This window comes from Sorex araneus, chromosome 9 (assembly GCF_027595985.1).
Source record: "Sorex araneus isolate mSorAra2 chromosome 9, mSorAra2.pri, whole genome shotgun sequence".
NCBI lineage: Eukaryota > Metazoa > Chordata > Mammalia > Eulipotyphla > Soricidae > Sorex > Sorex araneus.
Genome location: NC_073310.1, coordinates 33,313,782 through 33,330,896, shown reverse-complemented (window position 1 = coordinate 33,330,896; position 17,115 = coordinate 33,313,782). Strand labels below are relative to the sequence as shown.

The following is a 17,115-nucleotide window of genomic DNA, read 5'->3' as shown; positions in this document are numbered from 1 at the left end:
GGGGACCTCCTTCTGCGGGCGGAGCGGGGGCCGGCGGGGGCCCCACTCCACGCACACGCACACGCACACGCACACGCACACGCAGACACCTGCGCACACGCACGCGCACACACACATAGAGACACCCCCACACAGAGACACACCCAGAGACTCACACACAGGCACCATCAGGCCCACGCACGCACACACAAACACACACAGGCACACACACAGGCGCACGCACACAGCCCGGGCGACGTCCCTGCGGGAGGTGTCCCGCCCCGGGGTCCTCGGAGGAGGATGCCCCAGGAGGCTGCCGGTTGCGGGGCCCTGCCCCGGCCCTCCCCAGGCACAAGGCCCAGGGGCTGAGGCGGGGGTCGGGGCCCGGGGTGCACGGTCCGGGTGAGGAGCTGCCGGTGGGGTGGGATGGCTGGGCCGCAGGCCTCAGGCGAGCGGCACCACGGGGGTGGTGGCCCGGGAGGGGCCGGGGCACCTGGGTCGCGGGGGGCCGCAGGCGAAGGGCAGGACCAAGGCCAGGGGCCGGGGCCCTCCCCCGCGCCAAGGCAGAGGCCAGGGGGAGAAAATGAAAGACAGGAAGGCCCCCCCCCGCCCCCCACGCCCGCAAAAGGCCTACAGCACCCGGTATTCCCAGGCGGTCTCCCATCCAAGTACTAACCAGGCCCGACCCTGCTTAGCTTCCGAGATCAGACGAGATCGGGCGCGTTCAGGGTGGTATGGCCGTAGACGGAGGCGTGGCTCTCCGCCGCCCTCAAGAAGCCCGGCCGCCCACCGGGCCTCCCTGCGCAGCTCGGCCCGCCTGCCACGGGATCCGCGCGGGAAAGGCCACCCGGGCGGGGGGGGGGGCGCCCGGCACCGCCCGCCAGCCAGCCTCCTCCAAGGGCGTGCGTGTGAGCCCGAGAGCCGGACACCCGCCCCCAGACGGACACACGGACACGCACACACGCACGCCGGCCGGGGCGCACCGCCCCGGCGCCCCGGCGCCCCCGCCTCCCCCCGGACCGCGTCGTGCCGCCTGCGCTCGGCCCCCAGGGGCGCACGGGGCACCGGGCCGCTTGTCTCTGCAGCGGTTCTGGGCGCAGGTGCGCGCGGCGCGGGGGCCGGGGGGCCGGGGGCGGCGTGGGGGCGTGGGCCGCGGCCGGGGAAGGCCCGCGGCCGGGCGGCTTTGCCCAGCGCCCCCGGACCCTGTCTGTCTGCGTGTGTCCGCTTCCCGGTGCGCGAGGGGTCGCGCTGCTGCACTTGGCCCGGCGGGCGCTCGGGCGCTCCTGCGGGTGGCCCAGGGCGCCGTCACGGGGCAGGCCCCGGGCCTGGCCCGGCGCCTGCGGGAATGGGAAGGTGGGGGAATCCCCTCGCGTGGGCCAGGAGACCTGGGTGCCCCTTGGCCGGGTGCTCCCCCACCGGGGCGCTCTGCACTGCGGGGCTGCGTGTGCGCGGGGCCGGGGTGCGCCTTGGGCCCCGTGGGTGCCCTGGGTGTCGCCCGAGGGCTGAAGGAGAGGGGACAGCTTGCCCGGCCTGCCACCCTCCCTCCAGGGGACCGGAGAGGCCGCAGGAGGAAGAGAGCAGGGGCTGCAGGGCAGGCGCACAGGCAGGGCCGGCGGGCCGGGGCAGGCCCAGGGGACCTCCTTCTGCGGGCGGAGCGGGGGCCGGCGGGGGCCCCACTCCACGCACACGCACACGCACACGCACACGCACACGCACACGCAGACACCTGCGCACACGCACGCGCACACACACATAGAGACACCCCCACACAGAGACACACCCAGAGACTCACACACAGGCACAATCAGGCCCACGCACGCACACACAAACACACACAGGCACACACACAGGCGCACGCACACAGCCCGGGCGACGTCCCTGCGGGAGGTGTCCCGCCCCGGGGTCCTCGGAGGAGGATGCCCCAGGAGGCTGCCGGTTGCGGGGCCCTGCCCCGGCCCTCCCCAGGCACAAGGCCCAGGGGCTGAGGCGGGGGTCGGGGCCCGGGGTGCACGGTCCGGGTGAGGAGCTGCCGGTGGGGTGGGATGGCTGGGCCGCAGGCCTCAGGCGAGCGGCACCACGGGGGTGGTGGCCCGGGAGGGGCCGGGGCACCTGGGTCGCGGGGGGCCGCAGGCGAAGGGCAGGACCAAGGCCAGGGGCCGGGGCCCTCCCCCACGCCAAGGCAGAGGCCAGGGGGAGAAAATGAAAGACAGGAAGGCCCCCCCCCGCCCCCCACGCCCGCAAAAGGCCTACAGCACCCGGTATTCCCAGGCGGTCTCCCATCCAAGTACTAACCAGGCCCGACCCTGCTTAGCTTCCGAGATCAGACGAGATCGGGCGCGTTCAGGGTGGTATGGCCGTAGACGGAGGCGTGGCTCTCCGCCGCCCTCAAGAAGCCCGGCCGCCCACCGGGCCTCCCTGCGCAGCTCGGCCCGCCTGCCACGGGATCCGCGCGGGAAAGGCCACCCGGGCGGGGGGGCGCCCGGCACCGCCCGCCAGCCAGCCTCCTCCAAGGGCGTGCGTGTGAGCCCGAGAGCCGGACACCCGCCCCCAGACGGACACACGGACACGCACACACGCACGCCGGCCGGGGCGCACCGCCCCGGCGCCCCGGCGCCCCCGCCTCCCCCCGGACCGCGTCGTGCCGCCTGCGCTCGGCCCCCAGGGGCGCACGGGGCACCGGGCCGCTTGTCTCTGCAGCGGTTCTGGGCGCAGGTGCGCGCGGCGCGGGGGCCGGGGGGCCGGGGGCGGCGTGGGGGCGTGGGCCGCGGCCGGGGAAGGCCCGCGGCCGGGCGGCTTTGCCCAGCGCCCCCGGACCCTGTCTGTCTGCGTGTGTCCGCTTCCCGGTGCGCGAGGGGTCGCGCTGCTGCACTTGGCCCGGCGGGCGCTCGGGCGCTCCTGCGGGTGGCCCAGGGCGCCGTCACGGGGCAGGCCCCGGGCCTGGCCCGGCGCCTGCGGGAATGGGAAGGTGGGGGAATCCCCTCGCGTGGGCCAGGAGACCTGGGTGCCCCTTGGCCGGGTGCTCCCCCACCGGGGCGCTCTGCACTGCGGGGCTGCGTGTGCGCGGGGCCGGGGTGCGCCTTGGGCCCCGTGGGTGCCCTGGGTGTCGCCCGAGGGCTGAAGGAGAGGGGACAGCTTGCCCGGCCTGCCACCCTCCCTCCAGGGGACCGGAGAGGCCGCAGGAGGAAGAGAGCAGGGGCTGCAGGGCAGGCGCACAGGCAGGGCCGGCGGGCCGGGGCAGGCCCAGGGGACCTCCTTCTGCGGGCGGAGCGGGGGCCGGCGGGGGCCCCACTCCACGCACACGCACACGCACACGCACACGCAGACACCTGCGCACACGCACGCGCACACACACATAGAGACACCCCCACACAGAGACACACCCAGAGACTCACACACAGGCACAATCAGGCCCACGCACGCACACACAAACACACACAGGCACACACACAGGCGCACGCACACAGCCCGGGCGACGTCCCTGCGGGAGGTGTCCCGCCCCGGGGTCCTCGGAGGAGGATGCCCCAGGAGGCTGCCGGTTGCGGGGCCCTGCCCCGGCCCTCCCCAGGCACAAGGCCCAGGGGCTGAGGCGGGGGTCGGGGCCCGGGGTGCACGGTCCGGGTGAGGAGCTGCCGGTGGGGTGGGATGGCTGGGCCGCAGGCCTCAGGCGAGCGGCACCACGGGGGTGGTGGCCCGGGAGGGGCCGGGGCACCTGGGTCGCGGGGGGCCGCAGGCGAAGGGCAGGACCAAGGCCAGGGGCCGGGGCCCTCCCCCGCGCCAAGGCAGAGGCCAGGGGGAGAAAATGAAAGACAGGAAGGCCCCCCCCCCGCCCCCCACGCCCGCAAAAGGCCTACAGCACCCGGTATTCCCAGGCGGTCTCCCATCCAAGTACTAACCAGGCCCGACCCTGCTTAGCTTCCGAGATCAGACGAGATCGGGCGCGTTCAGGGTGGTATGGCCGTAGACGGAGGCGTGGCTCTCCGCCGCCCTCAAGAAGCCCGGCCGCCCACCGGGCCTCCCTGCGCAGCTCGGCCCGCCTGCCACGGGATCCGCGCGGGAAAGGCCACCCGGGCGGGGGGGCGCCCGGCACCGCCCGCCAGCCAGCCTCCTCCAAGGGCGTGCGTGTGAGCCCGAGAGCCGGACACCCGCCCCCAGACGGACACACGGACACGCACACACGCACGCCGGCCGGGGCGCACCGCCCCGGGGCACCGGGCCGCTTGTCTCTGCAGCGGTTCTGGGCGCAGGTGCGCGCGGCGCGGGGGCCGGGGGGCCGGGGGCGGCGTGGGGGCGTGGGCCGCGGCCGGGGAAGGCCCGCGGCCGGGCGGCTTTGCCCAGCGCCCCCGGACCCTGTCTGTCTGCGTGTGTCCGCTTCCCGGTGCGCGAGGGGTCGCGCTGCTGCACTTGGCCCGGCGGGCGCTCGGGCGCTCCTGCGGGTGGCCCAGGGCGCCGTCACGGGGCAGGCCCCGGGCCTGGCCCGGCGCCTGCGGGAATGGGAAGGTGGGGGAATCCCCTCGCGTGGGCCAGGAGACCTGGGTGCCCCTTGGCCGGGTGCTCCCCCACCGGGGCGCTCTGCACTGCGGGGCTGCGTGTGCGCGGGGCCGGGGTGCGCCTTGGGCCCCGTGGGTGCCCTGGGTGTCGCCCGAGGGCTGAAGGAGAGGGGACAGCTTGCCCGGCCTGCCACCCTCCCTCCAGGGGACCGGAGAGGCCGCAGGAGGAAGAGAGCAGGGGCTGCAGGGCAGGCGCACAGGCAGGGCCGGCGGGCCGGGGCAGGCCCAGGGGACCTCCTTCTGCGGGCGGAGCGGGGGCCGGCGGGGGCCCCACTCCACGCACACGCACACGCACACGCACACGCACACGCACACGCAGACACCTGCGCACACGCACGCGCACACACACATAGAGACACCCCCACACAGAGACACACCCAGAGACTCACACACAGGCACAATCAGGCCCACGCACGCACACACAAACACACACAGGCACACACACAGGCGCACGCACACAGCCCGGGCGACGTCCCTGCGGGAGGTGTCCCGCCCCGGGGTCCTCGGAGGAGGATGCCCCAGGAGGCTGCCGGTTGCGGGGCCCTGCCCCGGCCCTCCCCAGGCACAAGGCCCAGGGGCTGAGGCGGGGGTCGGGGCCCGGGGTGCACGGTCCGGGTGAGGAGCTGCCGGTGGGGTGGGATGGCTGGGCCGCAGGCCTCAGGCGAGCGGCACCACGGGGGTGGTGGCCCGGGAGGGGCCGGGGCACCTGGGTCGCGGGGGGCCGCAGGCGAAGGGCAGGACCAAGGCCAGGGGCCGGGGCCCTCCCCCGCGCCAAGGCAGAGGCCAGGGGGAGAAAATGAAAGACAGGAAGGCCCCCCCCCCGCCCCCCACGCCCGCAAAAGGCCTACAGCACCCGGTATTCCCAGGCGGTCTCCCATCCAAGTACTAACCAGGCCCGACCCTGCTTAGCTTCCGAGATCAGACGAGATCGGGCGCGTTCAGGGTGGTATGGCCGTAGACGGAGGCGTGGCTCTCCGCCGCCCTCAAGAAGCCCGGCCGCCCACCGGGCCTCCCTGCGCAGCTCGGCCCGCCTGCCACGGGATCCGCGCGGGAAAGGCCACCCGGGCGGGGGGGCGCCCGGCACCGCCCGCCAGCCAGCCTCCTCCAAGGGCGTGCGTGTGAGCCCGAGAGCCGGACACCCGCCCCCAGACGGACACACGGACACGCACACACGCACGCCGGCCGGGGCGCACCGCCCCGGGGCACCGGGCCGCTTGTCTCTGCAGCGGTTCTGGGCGCAGGTGCGCGCGGCGCGGGGGCCGGGGGGCCGGGGGCGGCGTGGGGGCGTGGGCCGCGGCCGGGGAAGGCCCGCGGCCGGGCGGCTTTGCCCAGCGCCCCCGGACCCTGTCTGTCTGCGTGTGTCCGCTTCCCGGTGCGCGAGGGGTCGCGCTGCTGCACTTGGCCCGGCGGGCGCTCGGGCGCTCCTGCGGGTGGCCCAGGGCGCCGTCACGGGGCAGGCCCCGGGCCTGGCCCGGCGCCTGCGGGAATGGGAAGGTGGGGGAATCCCCTCGCGTGGGCCAGGAGACCTGGGTGCCCCTTGGCCGGGTGCTCCCCCACCGGGGCGCTCTGCACTGCGGGGCTGCGTGTGCGCGGGGCCGGGGTGCGCCTTGGGCCCCGTGGGTGCCCTGGGTGTCGCCCGAGGGCTGAAGGAGAGGGGACAGCTTGCCCGGCCTGCCACCCTCCCTCCAGGGGACCGGAGAGGCCGCAGGAGGAAGAGAGCAGGGGCTGCAGGGCAGGCGCACAGGCAGGGCCGGCGGGCCGGGGCAGGCCCAGGGGACCTCCTTCTGCGGGCGGAGCGGGGGCCGGCGGGGGCCCCACTCCACGCACACGCACACGCACACGCACACGCAGACACCTGCGCACACGCACGCGCACACACACATAGAGACACCCACACACAGAGACACACCCAGAGACTCACACACAGGCACCATCAGGCCCACGCACGCACACACAAACACACACAGGCACACACACAGGCGCACGCACACAGCCCGGGCGACGTCCCTGCGGGAGGTGTCCCGCCCCGGGGTCCTCGGAGGAGGATGCCCCAGGAGGCTGCCGGTTGCAGGGCCCTGCCCCGGCCCTCCCCAGGCACAAGGCCCAGGGGCTGAGGCGGGGGTCGGGGCCCGGGGTGCACGGTCCGGGTGAGGAGCTGCCGGTGGGGTGGGATGGCTGGGCCGCAGGCCTCAGGCGAGCGGCACCACGGGGGTGGTGGCCCGGGAGGGGCCGGGGCACCTGGGCCGCAGGGGGCCGCAGGCGAAGGGCAGGACCAAGGCCAGGGGCCGGGGCCCTCCCCCGCGCCAAGGCAGAGGCCAGGGGGAGAAAATGAAAGACAGGAAGGCCCCCCCCCGCCCCCCACGCCCGCAAAAGGCCTACAGCACCCGGTATTCCCAGGCGGTCTCCCATCCAAGTACTAACCAGGCCCGACCCTGCTTAGCTTCCGAGATCAGACGAGATCGGGCGCGTTCAGGGTGGTATGGCCGTAGACGGAGGCGTGGCTCTCCGCCGCCCTCAAGAAGCCCGGCCGCCCACCGGGCCTCCCTGCGCAGCTCGGCCCGCCTGCCACGGGATCCGCGCGGGAAAGGCCACCCGGGCGGGGGGGGGCGCCCGGCACCGCCCGCCAGCCAGCCTCCTCCAAGGGCGTGCGTGTGAGCCCGAGAGCCGGACACCCGCCCCCAGACGGACACACGGACACGCACACACGCACGCCGGCCGGGGCGCACCGCCCCGGCGCCCCGGCGCCCCCGCCTCCCCCCGGACCGCGTCGGGCCGCCTGCGCTCGGCCCCCAGGGGCGCACGGGGCACCGGGCCGCTTGTCTCTGCAGCGGTTCTGGGCGCAGGTGCGCGCGGCGCGGGGGCCGGGGGGCCGGGGGCGGCGTGGGGGCGTGGGCCGCGGCCGGGGAAGGCCCGCGGCCGGGCGGCTTTGCCCAGCGCCCCCGGACCCTGTCTGTCTGCGTGTGTCCGCTTCCCGGTGCGCGAGGGGTCGCGCTGCTGCACTTGGCCCGGCGGGCGCTCGGGCGCTCCTGCGGGTGGCCCAGGGCGCCGTCACGGGGCAGGCCCCGGGCCTGGCCCGGCGCCTGCGGGAATGGGAAGGTGGGGGAATCCCCTCGCGTGGGCCAGGAGACCTGGGTGCCCCTAGGCCGGGTGCTCCCCCACCGGGGCGCTCTGCACTGCGGGGCTGCGTGTGCGCGGGGCCGGGGTGCGCCTTGGGCCCCGTGGGTGCCCTGGGTGTCGCCCGAGGGCTGAAGGAGAGGGGACAGCTTGCCCGGCCTGCCACCCTCCCTCCAGGGGACCGGAGAGGCCGCAGGAGGAAGAGAGCAGGGGCTGCAGGGCAGGCGCACAGGCAGGGCCGGCGGGCCGGGGCAGGCCCAGGGGACCTCCTTCTGCGGGCGGAGCGGGGGCCGGCGGGGGCCCCACTCCACGCACACGCACACGCACACGCACACGCACACGCACACGCAGACACCTGCGCACACGCACGCGCACACACACATAGAGACACCCCCACACAGAGACACACCCAGAGACTCACACACAGGCACCATCAGGCCCACGCACGCACACACAAACACACACAGGCACACACACAGGCGCACGCACACAGCCCGGGCGACGTCCCTGCGGGAGGTGTCCCGCCCCGGGGTCCTCGGAGGAGGATGCCCCAGGAGGCTGCCGGTTGCGGGGCCCTGCCCCGGCCCTCCCCAGGCACAAGGCCCAGGGGCTGAGGCGGGGGTCGGGGCCCGGGGTGCACGGTCCGGGTGAGGAGCTGCCGGTGGGGTGGGATGGCTGGGCCGCAGGCCTCAGGCGAGCGGCACCACGGGGGTGGTGGCCCGGGAGGGGCCGGGCACCTGGGTCGCGGGGGGCCGCAGGCGAAGGGCAGGACCAAGGCCAGGGGCCGGGGCCCTCCCCCGCGCCAAGGCAGAGGCCAGGGGGAGAAAATGAAAGACAGGAAGGCCCCCCCCGCCCCCCACGCCCGCAAAAGGCCTACAGCACCCGGTATTCCCAGGCGGTCTCCCATCCAAGTACTAACCAGGCCCGACCCTGCTTAGCTTCCGAGATCAGACGAGATCGGGCGCGTTCAGGGTGGTATGGCCGTAGACGGAGGCGTGGCTCTCCGCCGCCCTCAAGAAGCCCGGCCGCCCACCGGGCCTCCCTGCGCAGCTCGGCCCGCCTGCCACGGGATCCGCGCGGGAAAGGCCACCCGGGCGGGGGGGGGGGGGGGGCGCCCGGCACCGCCCGCCAGCCAGCCTCCTCCAAGGGCGTGCGTGTGAGCCCGAGAGCCGGACACCCGCCCCCAGACGGACACACGGACACGCACACACGCACGCCGGCCGGGGCGCACCGCCCCGGCGCCCCGGCGCCCCCGCCTCCCCCCGGACCGCGTCGGGCCGCCTGCGCTCGGCCCCCAGGGGCGCACGGGGCACCGGGCCGCTTGTCTCTGCAGCGGTTCTGGGCGCAGGTGCGCGCGGCGCGGGGGCCGGGGGGCCGGGGGCGGCGTGGGGGCGTGGGCCGCGGCCGGGGAAGGCCCGCGGCCGGGCGGCTTTGCCCAGCGCCCCCGGACCCTGTCTGTCTGCGTGTGTCCGCTTCCCGGTGCGCGAGGGGTCGCGCTGCTGCACTTGGCCCGGCGGGCGCTCGGGCGCTCCTGCGGGTGGCCCAGGGCGCCGTCACGGGGCAGGCCCCGGGCCTGGCCCGGCGCCTGCGGGAATGGGAAGGTGGGGGAATCCCCTCGCGTGGGCCAGGAGACCTGGGTGCCCCTTGGCCGGGTGCTCCCCCACCGGGGCGCTCTGCACTGCGGGGCTGCGTGTGCGCGGGGCCGGGGTGCGCCTTGGGCCCCGTGGGTGCCCTGGGTGTCGCCCGAGGGCTGAAGGAGAGGGGACAGCTTGCCCGGCCTGCCACCCTCCCTCCAGGGGACCGGAGAGGCCGCAGGAGGAAGAGAGCAGGGGCTGCAGGGCAGGCGCACAGGCAGGGCCGGCGGGCCGGGGCAGGCCCAGGGGACCTCCTTCTGCGGGCGGAGCGGGGGCCGGCGGGGGCCCCACTCCACGCACACGCACACGCACACGCACACGCAGACACCTGCGCACACGCACGCGCACACACACATAGAGACACCCACACACAGAGACACACCCAGAGACTCACACACAGGCACCATCAGGCCCACGCACGCACACACAAACACACACAGGCACACACACAGGCGCACGCACACAGCCCGGGCGACGTCCCTGCGGGAGGTGTCCCGCCCCGGGGTCCTCGGAGGAGGATGCCCCAGGAGGCTGCCGGTTGCGGGGCCCTGCCCCGGCCCTCCCCAGGCACAAGGCCCAGGGGCTGAGGCGGGGGTCGGGGCCCGGGGTGCACGGTCCGGGTGAGGAGCTGCTGGTGGGGTGGGATGGCTGGGCCGCAGGCCTCAGGCGAGCGGCACCACGGGGGTGGTGGCCCAAAGGAGGGGCCGGGGCACCTGGGTCGCGGGGGGCCGCAGGCGAAGGGCAGGACGGAGGCCAGGGGCCGTGGCCCTCCCCCGCGCCAAGGCAGAGGCCAGGGGGAGAAAATGAAAGACAGGAAGGCCCCCCCTCCCGCAAAAGGCCTACAGCAACCGGTATTCCCAGGCGGTCTCCCATCCAAGTACTAACCAGGCCCGACCCTGCTTAGCTTCCGAGATCAGACGAGATCGGGCGCGTTCAGGGTGGTATGGCCGTAGACGGAGGCGTGGCTCTCCGCCGCCCTCAAGAAGCCCGGCCGCCCACCGGGCCTCCCTGCGCAGCTCGGCCCGCCTGCCACGGGATCCGCGCGGGAAAGGCCACCCGGGCGGGGGGGGGCGCCCGGCACCGCCCGCCAGCCAGCCTCCTCCAAGGGCGTGCGTGTGAGCCCGAGAGCCGGACACCCGCCCCCAGACGGACACACGGACACGCACACACGCACGCCGGCCGGGGCGCACCGCCCCGGCGCCCCGGCGCCCCCGCCTCCCCCCGGACCGCGTCGGGCCGCCTGCGCTCGGCCCCCAGGGGCGCACGGGGCACCGGGCCGCTTGTCTCTGCAGCGGTTCTGGGCGCAGGTGCGCGCGGCGCGGGGGCCGGGGGGCCGGGGGCGGCGTGGGGGCGTGGGCCGCGGCCGGGGAAGGCCCGCGGCCGGGCGGCTTTGCCCAGCGCCCCCGGACCCTGTCTGTCTGCGTGTGTCCGCTTCCCGGTGCGCGAGGGGTCGCGCTGCTGCACTTGGCCCGGCGGGCGCTCGGGCGCTCCTGCGGGTGGCCCAGGGCGCCGTCACGGGGCAGGCCCCGGGCCTGGCCCGGCGCCTGCGGGAATGGGAAGGTGGGGGAATCCCCTCGCGTGGGCCAGGAGACCTGGGTGCCCCTAGGCCGGGTGCTCCCCCACCGGGGCGCTCTGCACTGCGGGGCTGCGTGTGCGCGGGGCCGGGGTGCGCCTTGGGCCCCGTGGGTGCCCTGGGTGTCGCCCGAGGGCTGAAGGAGAGGGGACAGCTTGCCCGGCCTGCCACCCTCCCTCCAGGGGACCGGAGAGGCCGCAGGAGGAAGAGAGCAGGGGCTGCAGGGCAGGCGCACAGGCAGGGCCGGCGGGCCGGGGCAGGCCCAGGGGACCTCCTTCTGCGGGCGGAGCGGGGGCCGGCGGGGGCCCCACTCCACGCACACGCACACGCACACGCACACGCACACGCACACGCAGACACCTGCGCACACGCACGCGCACACACACATAGAGACACCCCCACACAGAGACACACCCAGAGACTCACACACAGGCACAATCAGGCCCACGCACGCACACACAAACACACACAGGCACACACACAGGCGCACGCACACAGCCCGGGCGACGTCCCTGCGGGAGGTGTCCCGCCCCGGGGTCCTCGGAGGAGGATGCCCCAGGAGGCTGCCGGTTGCGGGGCCCTGCCCCGGCCCTCCCCAGGCACAAGGCCCAGGGGCTGAGGCGGGGGTCGGGGCCCGGGGTGCACGGTCCGGGTGAGGAGCTGCCGGTGGGGTGGGATGGCTGGGCCGCAGGCCTCAGGCGAGCGGCACCACGGGGGTGGTGGCCCGGGAGGGGCCGGGGCACCTGGGTCGCGGGGGGCCGCAGGCGAAGGGCAGGACCAAGGCCAGGGGCCGGGGCCCTCCCCCGCGCCAAGGCAGAGGCCAGGGGGAGAAAATGAAAGACAGGAAGGCCCCCCCCCCGCCCCCCACGCCCGCAAAAGGCCTACAGCACCCGGTATTCCCAGGCGGTCTCCCATCCAAGTACTAACCAGGCCCGACCCTGCTTAGCTTCCGAGATCAGGGCGCGTTCAGGGTGGTATGGCCATAGACGGAGGCGTGGCTCTCCGCCGCCCTCAAGAAGCCCGGCCGCCCACCGGGCCTCCCTGCGCAGCTCGGCCCGCCTGCCACGGGATCCGCGCGGGAAAGGCCACCCGGGCGGGGGGGGGGGGGGGGCGCCCGGCACCGCCCGCCAGCCAGCCTCCTCCAAGGGCGTGCGTGTGAGCCCGAGAGCCGGACACCCGCCCCCAGACGGACACACGGACACGCACACACGCACGCCGGCCGGGGCGCACCGCCCCGGCGCCCCGGCGCCCCCGCCTCCCCCCGGACCGCGTCGGGCCGCCTGCGCTCGGCCCCCAGGGGCGCACGGGGCACCGGGCCGCTTGTCTCTGCAGCGGTTCTGGGCGCAGGTGCGCGCGGCGCGGGGGCCGGGGGGCCGGGGGCGGCGTGGGGGCGTGGGCCGCGGCCGGGGAAGGCCCGCGGCCGGGCGGCTTTGCCCAGCGCCCCCGGACCCTGTCTGTCTGCGTGTGTCCGCTTCCCGGTGCGCGAGGGGTCGCGCTGCTGCACTTGGCCCGGCGGGCGCTCGGGCGCTCCTGCGGGTGGCCCAGGGCGCCGTCACGGGGCAGGCCCCGGGCCTGGCCCGGCGCCTGCGGGAATGGGAAGGTGGGGGAATCCCCTCGCGTGGGCCAGGAGACCTGGGTGCCCCTAGGCCGGGTGCTCCCCCACCGGGGCGCTCTGCACTGCGGGGCTGCGTGTGCGCGGGGCCGGGGTGCGCCTTGGGCCCCGTGGGTGCCCTGGGTGTCGCCCGAGGGCTGAAGGAGAGGGGACAGCTTGCCCGGCCTGCCACCCTCCCTCCAGGGGACCGGAGAGGCCGCAGGAGGAAGAGAGCAGGGGCTGCAGGGCAGGCGCACAGGCAGGGCCGGCGGGCCGGGGCAGGCCCAGGGGACCTCCTTCTGCGGGCGGAGCGGGGGCCGGCGGGGGCCCCACTCCACGCACACGCACACGCACACGCACACGCACACGCAGACACCTGCGCACACGCACGCGCACACACACATAGAGACACCCACACACAGAGACACACCCAGAGACTCACACACAGGCACCATCAGGCCCACGCACGCACACACAAACACACACAGGCACACACACAGGCGCACGCACACAGCCCGGGCGACGTCCCTGCGGGAGGTGTCCCGCCCCGGGGTCCTCGGAGGAGGATGCCCCAGGAGGCTGCCGGTTGCGGGGCCCTGCCCCGGCCCTCCCCAGGCACAAGGCCCAGGGGCTGAGGCGGGGGTCGGGGCCCGGGGTGCACGGTCCGGGTGAGGAGCTGCCGGTGGGGTGGGATGGCTGGGCCGCAGGCCTCAGGCGAGCGGCACCACGGGGGTGGTGGCCCCGGAGGGGCCGGGGCACCTGGGCCGCAGGGGGCCGCAGGCGAAGGGCAGGACCAAGGCCAGGGGCCGGGGCCCTCCCCCGCGCCAAGGCAGAGGCCAGGGGGAGAAAATGAAAGACAGGAAGGCCCCCCCCCGCCCCCCACGCCCGCAAAAGGCCTACAGCACCCGGTATTCCCAGGCGGTCTCCCATCCAAGTACTAACCAGGCCCGACCCTGCTTAGCTTCCGAGATCAGACGAGATCGGGCGCGTTCAGGGTGGTATGGCCGTAGACGGAGGCGTGGCTCTCCGCCGCCCTCAAGAAGCCCGGCCGCCCACCGGGCCTCCCTGCGCAGCTCGGCCCGCCTGCCACGGGATCCGCGCGGGAAAGGCCACCCGGGCGGGGGGGGGCGCCCGGCACCGCCCGCCAGCCAGCCTCCTCCAAGGGCGTGCGTGTGAGCCCGAGAGCCGGACACCCGCCCCCAGACGGACACACGGACACGCACACACGCACGCCGGCCGGGGCGCACCGCCCCGGCGCCCCGGCGCCCCCGCCTCCCCCCGGACCGCGTCGGGCCGCCTGCGCTCGGCCCCCAGGGGCGCACGGGGCACCGGGCCGCTTGTCTCTGCAGCGGTTCTGGGCGCAGGTGCGCGCGGCGCGGGGGCCGGGGGGCCGGGGGCGGCGTGGGGGCGTGGGCCGCGGCCGGGGAAGGCCCGCGGCCGGGCGGCTTTGCCCAGCGCCCCCGGACCCTGTCTGTCTGCGTGTGTCCGCTTCCCGGTGCGCGAGGGGTCGCGCTGCTGCACTTGGCCCGGCGGGCGCTCGGGCGCTCCTGCGGGTGGCCCAGGGCGCCGTCACGGGGCAGGCCCCGGGCCTGGCCCGGCGCCTGCGGGAATGGGAAGGTGGGGGAATCCCCTCGCGTGGGCCAGGAGACCTGGGTGCCCCTAGGCCGGGTGCTCCCCCACCGGGGCGCTCTGCACTGCGGGGCTGCGTGTGCGCGGGGCCGGGGTGCGCCTTGGGCCCCGTGGGTGCCCTGGGTGTCGCCCGAGGGCTGAAGGAGAGGGGACAGCTTGCCCGGCCTGCCACCCTCCCTCCAGGGGACCGGAGAGGCCGCAGGAGGAAGAGAGCAGGGGCTGCAGGGCAGGCGCACAGGCAGGGCCGGCGGGCCGGGGCAGGCCCAGGGGACCTCCTTCTGCGGGCGGAGCGGGGGCCGGCGGGGGCCCCACTCCACGCACACGCACACGCACACGCACACGCACACGCACACGCAGACACCTGCGCACACGCACGCGCACACACACATAGAGACACCCCCACACAGAGACACACCCAGAGACTCACACACAGGCACAATCAGGCCCACGCACGCACACACAAACACACACAGGCACACACACAGGCGCACGCACACAGCCCGGGCGACGTCCCTGCGGGAGGTGTCCCGCCCCGGGGTCCTCGGAGGAGGATGCCCCAGGAGGCTGCCGGTTGCGGGGCCCTGCCCCGGCCCTCCCCAGGCACAAGGCCCAGGGGCTGAGGCGGGGGTCGGGGCCCGGGGTGCACGGTCCGGGTGAGGAGCTGCCGGTGGGGTGGGATGGCTGGGCCGCAGGCCTCAGGCGAGCGGCACCACGGGGGTGGTGGCCCGGGAGGGGCCGGGGCACCTGGGTCGCGGGGGGCCGCAGGCGAAGGGCAGGACCAAGGCCAGGGGCCGGGGCCCTCCCCCGCGCCAAGGCAGAGGCCAGGGGGAGAAAATGAAAGACAGGAAGGCCCCCCCCCCGCCCCCCACGCCCGCAAAAGGCCTACAGCACCCGGTATTCCCAGGCGGTCTCCCATCCAAGTACTAACCAGGCCCGACCCTGCTTAGCTTCCGAGATCAGGGCGCGTTCAGGGTGGTATGGCCATAGACGGAGGCGTGGCTCTCCGCCGCCCTCAAGAAGCCCGGCCGCCCACCGGGCCTCCCTGCGCAGCTCGGCCCGCCTGCCACGGGATCCGCGCGGGAAAGGCCACCCGGGCGGGGGGGGGGGGGGGGGCGCCCGGCACCGCCCGCCAGCCAGCCTCCTCCAAGGGCGTGCGTGTGAGCCCGAGAGCCGGACACCCGCCCCCAGACGGACACACGGACACGCACACACGCACGCCGGCCGGGGCGCACCGCCCCGGCGCCCCGGCGCCCCCGCCTCCCCCCGGACCGCGTCGGGCCGCCTGCGCTCGGCCCCCAGGGGCGCACGGGGCACCGGGCCGCTTGTCTCTGCAGCGGTTCTGGGCGCAGGTGCGCGCGGCGCGGGGGCCGGGGGGCCGGGGGCGGCGTGGGGGCGTGGGCCGCGGCCGGGGAAGGCCCGCGGCCGGGCGGCTTTGCCCAGCGCCCCCGGACCCTGTCTGTCTGCGTGTGTCCGCTTCCCGGTGCGCGAGGGGTCGCGCTGCTGCACTTGGCCCGGCGGGCGCTCGGGCGCTCCTGCGGGTGGCCCAGGGCGCCGTCACGGGGCAGGCCCCGGGCCTGGCCCGGCGCCTGCGGGAATGGGAAGGTGGGGGAATCCCCTCGCGTGGGCCAGGAGACCTGGGTGCCCCTTGGCCGGGTGCTCCCCCACCGGGGCGCTCTGCACTGCGGGGCTGCGTGTGCGCGGGGCCGGGGTGCGCCTTGGGCCCCGTGGGTGCCCTGGGTGTCGCCCGAGGGCTGAAGGAGAGGGGACAGCTTGCCCGGCCTGCCACCCTCCCTCCAGGGGACCGGAGAGGCCGCAGGAGGAAGAGAGCAGGGGCTGCAGGGCAGGCGCACAGGCAGGGCCGGCGGGCCGGGGCAGGCCCAGGGGACCTCCTTCTGCGGGCGGAGCGGGGGCCGGCGGGGGCCCCACTCCACGCACACGCACACGCACACGCACACGCAGACACCTGCGCACACGCACGCGCACACACACATAGAGACACCCACACACAGAGACACACCCAGAGACTCACACACAGGCACCATCAGGCCCACGCACGCACACACAAACACACACAGGCACACACACAGGCGCACGCACACAGCCCGGGCGACGTCCCTGCGGGAGGTGTCCCGCCCCGGGGTCCTCGGAGGAGGATGCCCCAGGAGGCTGCCGGTTGCGGGGCCCTGCCCCGGCCCTCCCCAGGCACAAGGCCCAGGGGCTGAGGCGGGGGTCGGGGCCCGGGGTGCACGGTCCGGGTGAGGAGCTGCTGGTGGGGTGGGATGGCTGGGCCGCAGGCCTCAGGCGAGCGGCACCACGGGGGTGGTGGCCCAAAGGAGGGGCCGGGGCACCTGGGTCGCGGGGGGCCGCAGGCGAAGGGCAGGACGGAGGCCAGGGGCCGTGGCCCTCCCCCGCGCCAAGGCAGAGGCCAGGGGGAGAAAATGAAAGACAGGAAGGCCCCCCCTCCCGCAAAAGGCCTACAGCAACCGGTATTCCCAGGCGGTCTCCCATCCAAGTACTAACCAGGCCCGACCCTGCTTAGCTTCCGAGATCAGACGAGATCGGGCGCGTTCAGGGTGGTATGGCCGTAGACGGAGGCGTGGCTCTCCGCCGCCCTCAAGAAGCCCGGCCGCCCACCGGGCCTCCCTGCGCAGCTCGGCCCGCCTGCCACGGGATCCGCGCGGGAAAGGCCACCCGGGCGGGGGGGGGGGGGGGGGGCGCCCGGCACCGCCCGCCAGCCAGCCTCCTCCAAGGGCGTGCGTGTGAGCCCGAGAGCCGGACACCCGCCCCCAGACGGACACACGGACACGCACACACGCACGCCGGCCGGGGCGCACCGCCCCGGCGCCCCGGCGCCCCCGCCTCCCCCCGGACCGCGTCGGGCCGCCTGCGCTCGGCCCCCAGGGGCGCACGGGGCACCGGGCCGCTTGTCTCTGCAGCGGTTCTGGGCGCAGGTGCGCGCGGCGCGGGGGCCGGGGGGCCGGGGGCGGCGTGGGGGCGTGGGCCGCGGCCGGGGAAGGCCCGCGGCCGGGCGGCTTTGCCCAGCGCCCC

The 17,115-nt window shown here is 76.2% G+C and overlaps 9 non-coding genes and 2 pseudogenes across 9 annotated transcripts; all 11 read right to left on the bottom strand.

The window, feature by feature from the left end:
* Positions 1-606: 606 nt before the first annotated feature.
* LOC129398821 (5S ribosomal RNA) lies at positions 607-725 on the bottom strand. The gene has a single exon (XR_008626698.1). It is a non-coding gene; the product is annotated as a 5S ribosomal RNA (ribosomal RNA).
* Positions 726-2,222: 1,497 nt separating this feature from the next.
* Positions 2,223-2,341, bottom strand: LOC129398820 (5S ribosomal RNA). The gene has a single exon (XR_008626697.1). It is a non-coding gene; the product is annotated as a 5S ribosomal RNA (ribosomal RNA).
* A 1,482-nt stretch (positions 2,342-3,823) lies between these two features.
* On the bottom strand, positions 3,824-3,942 carry LOC129398819 (5S ribosomal RNA). The gene has a single exon (XR_008626696.1). It is a non-coding gene; the product is annotated as a 5S ribosomal RNA (ribosomal RNA).
* A 1,425-nt stretch (positions 3,943-5,367) lies between these two features.
* LOC129398818 (5S ribosomal RNA) lies at positions 5,368-5,486 on the bottom strand. The gene has a single exon (XR_008626695.1). It is a non-coding gene; the product is annotated as a 5S ribosomal RNA (ribosomal RNA).
* A 1,412-nt stretch (positions 5,487-6,898) lies between these two features.
* On the bottom strand, positions 6,899-7,017 carry LOC129398817 (5S ribosomal RNA). Its single transcript, XR_008626694.1, has one exon. It is a non-coding gene; the product is annotated as a 5S ribosomal RNA (ribosomal RNA).
* A 1,493-nt stretch (positions 7,018-8,510) lies between these two features.
* Positions 8,511-8,629, bottom strand: LOC129398816 (5S ribosomal RNA). Its single transcript, XR_008626693.1, has one exon. It is a non-coding gene; the product is annotated as a 5S ribosomal RNA (ribosomal RNA).
* Positions 8,630-10,110: 1,481 nt separating this feature from the next.
* On the bottom strand, positions 10,111-10,229 carry LOC129398903 (5S ribosomal RNA). Its single transcript, XR_008626780.1, has one exon. It is a non-coding gene; the product is annotated as a 5S ribosomal RNA (ribosomal RNA).
* Positions 10,230-11,725: 1,496 nt separating this feature from the next.
* Positions 11,726-11,835, bottom strand: LOC129398919 (5S ribosomal RNA; annotated as a pseudogene).
* Positions 11,836-13,331: 1,496 nt separating this feature from the next.
* LOC129398815 (5S ribosomal RNA) lies at positions 13,332-13,450 on the bottom strand. The gene has a single exon (XR_008626692.1). It is a non-coding gene; the product is annotated as a 5S ribosomal RNA (ribosomal RNA).
* Positions 13,451-14,946: 1,496 nt separating this feature from the next.
* Positions 14,947-15,056, bottom strand: LOC129398917 (5S ribosomal RNA; annotated as a pseudogene).
* A 1,482-nt stretch (positions 15,057-16,538) lies between these two features.
* Positions 16,539-16,657, bottom strand: LOC129398902 (5S ribosomal RNA). The gene has a single exon (XR_008626779.1). It is a non-coding gene; the product is annotated as a 5S ribosomal RNA (ribosomal RNA).
* Positions 16,658-17,115: the final 458 nt, after the last annotated feature.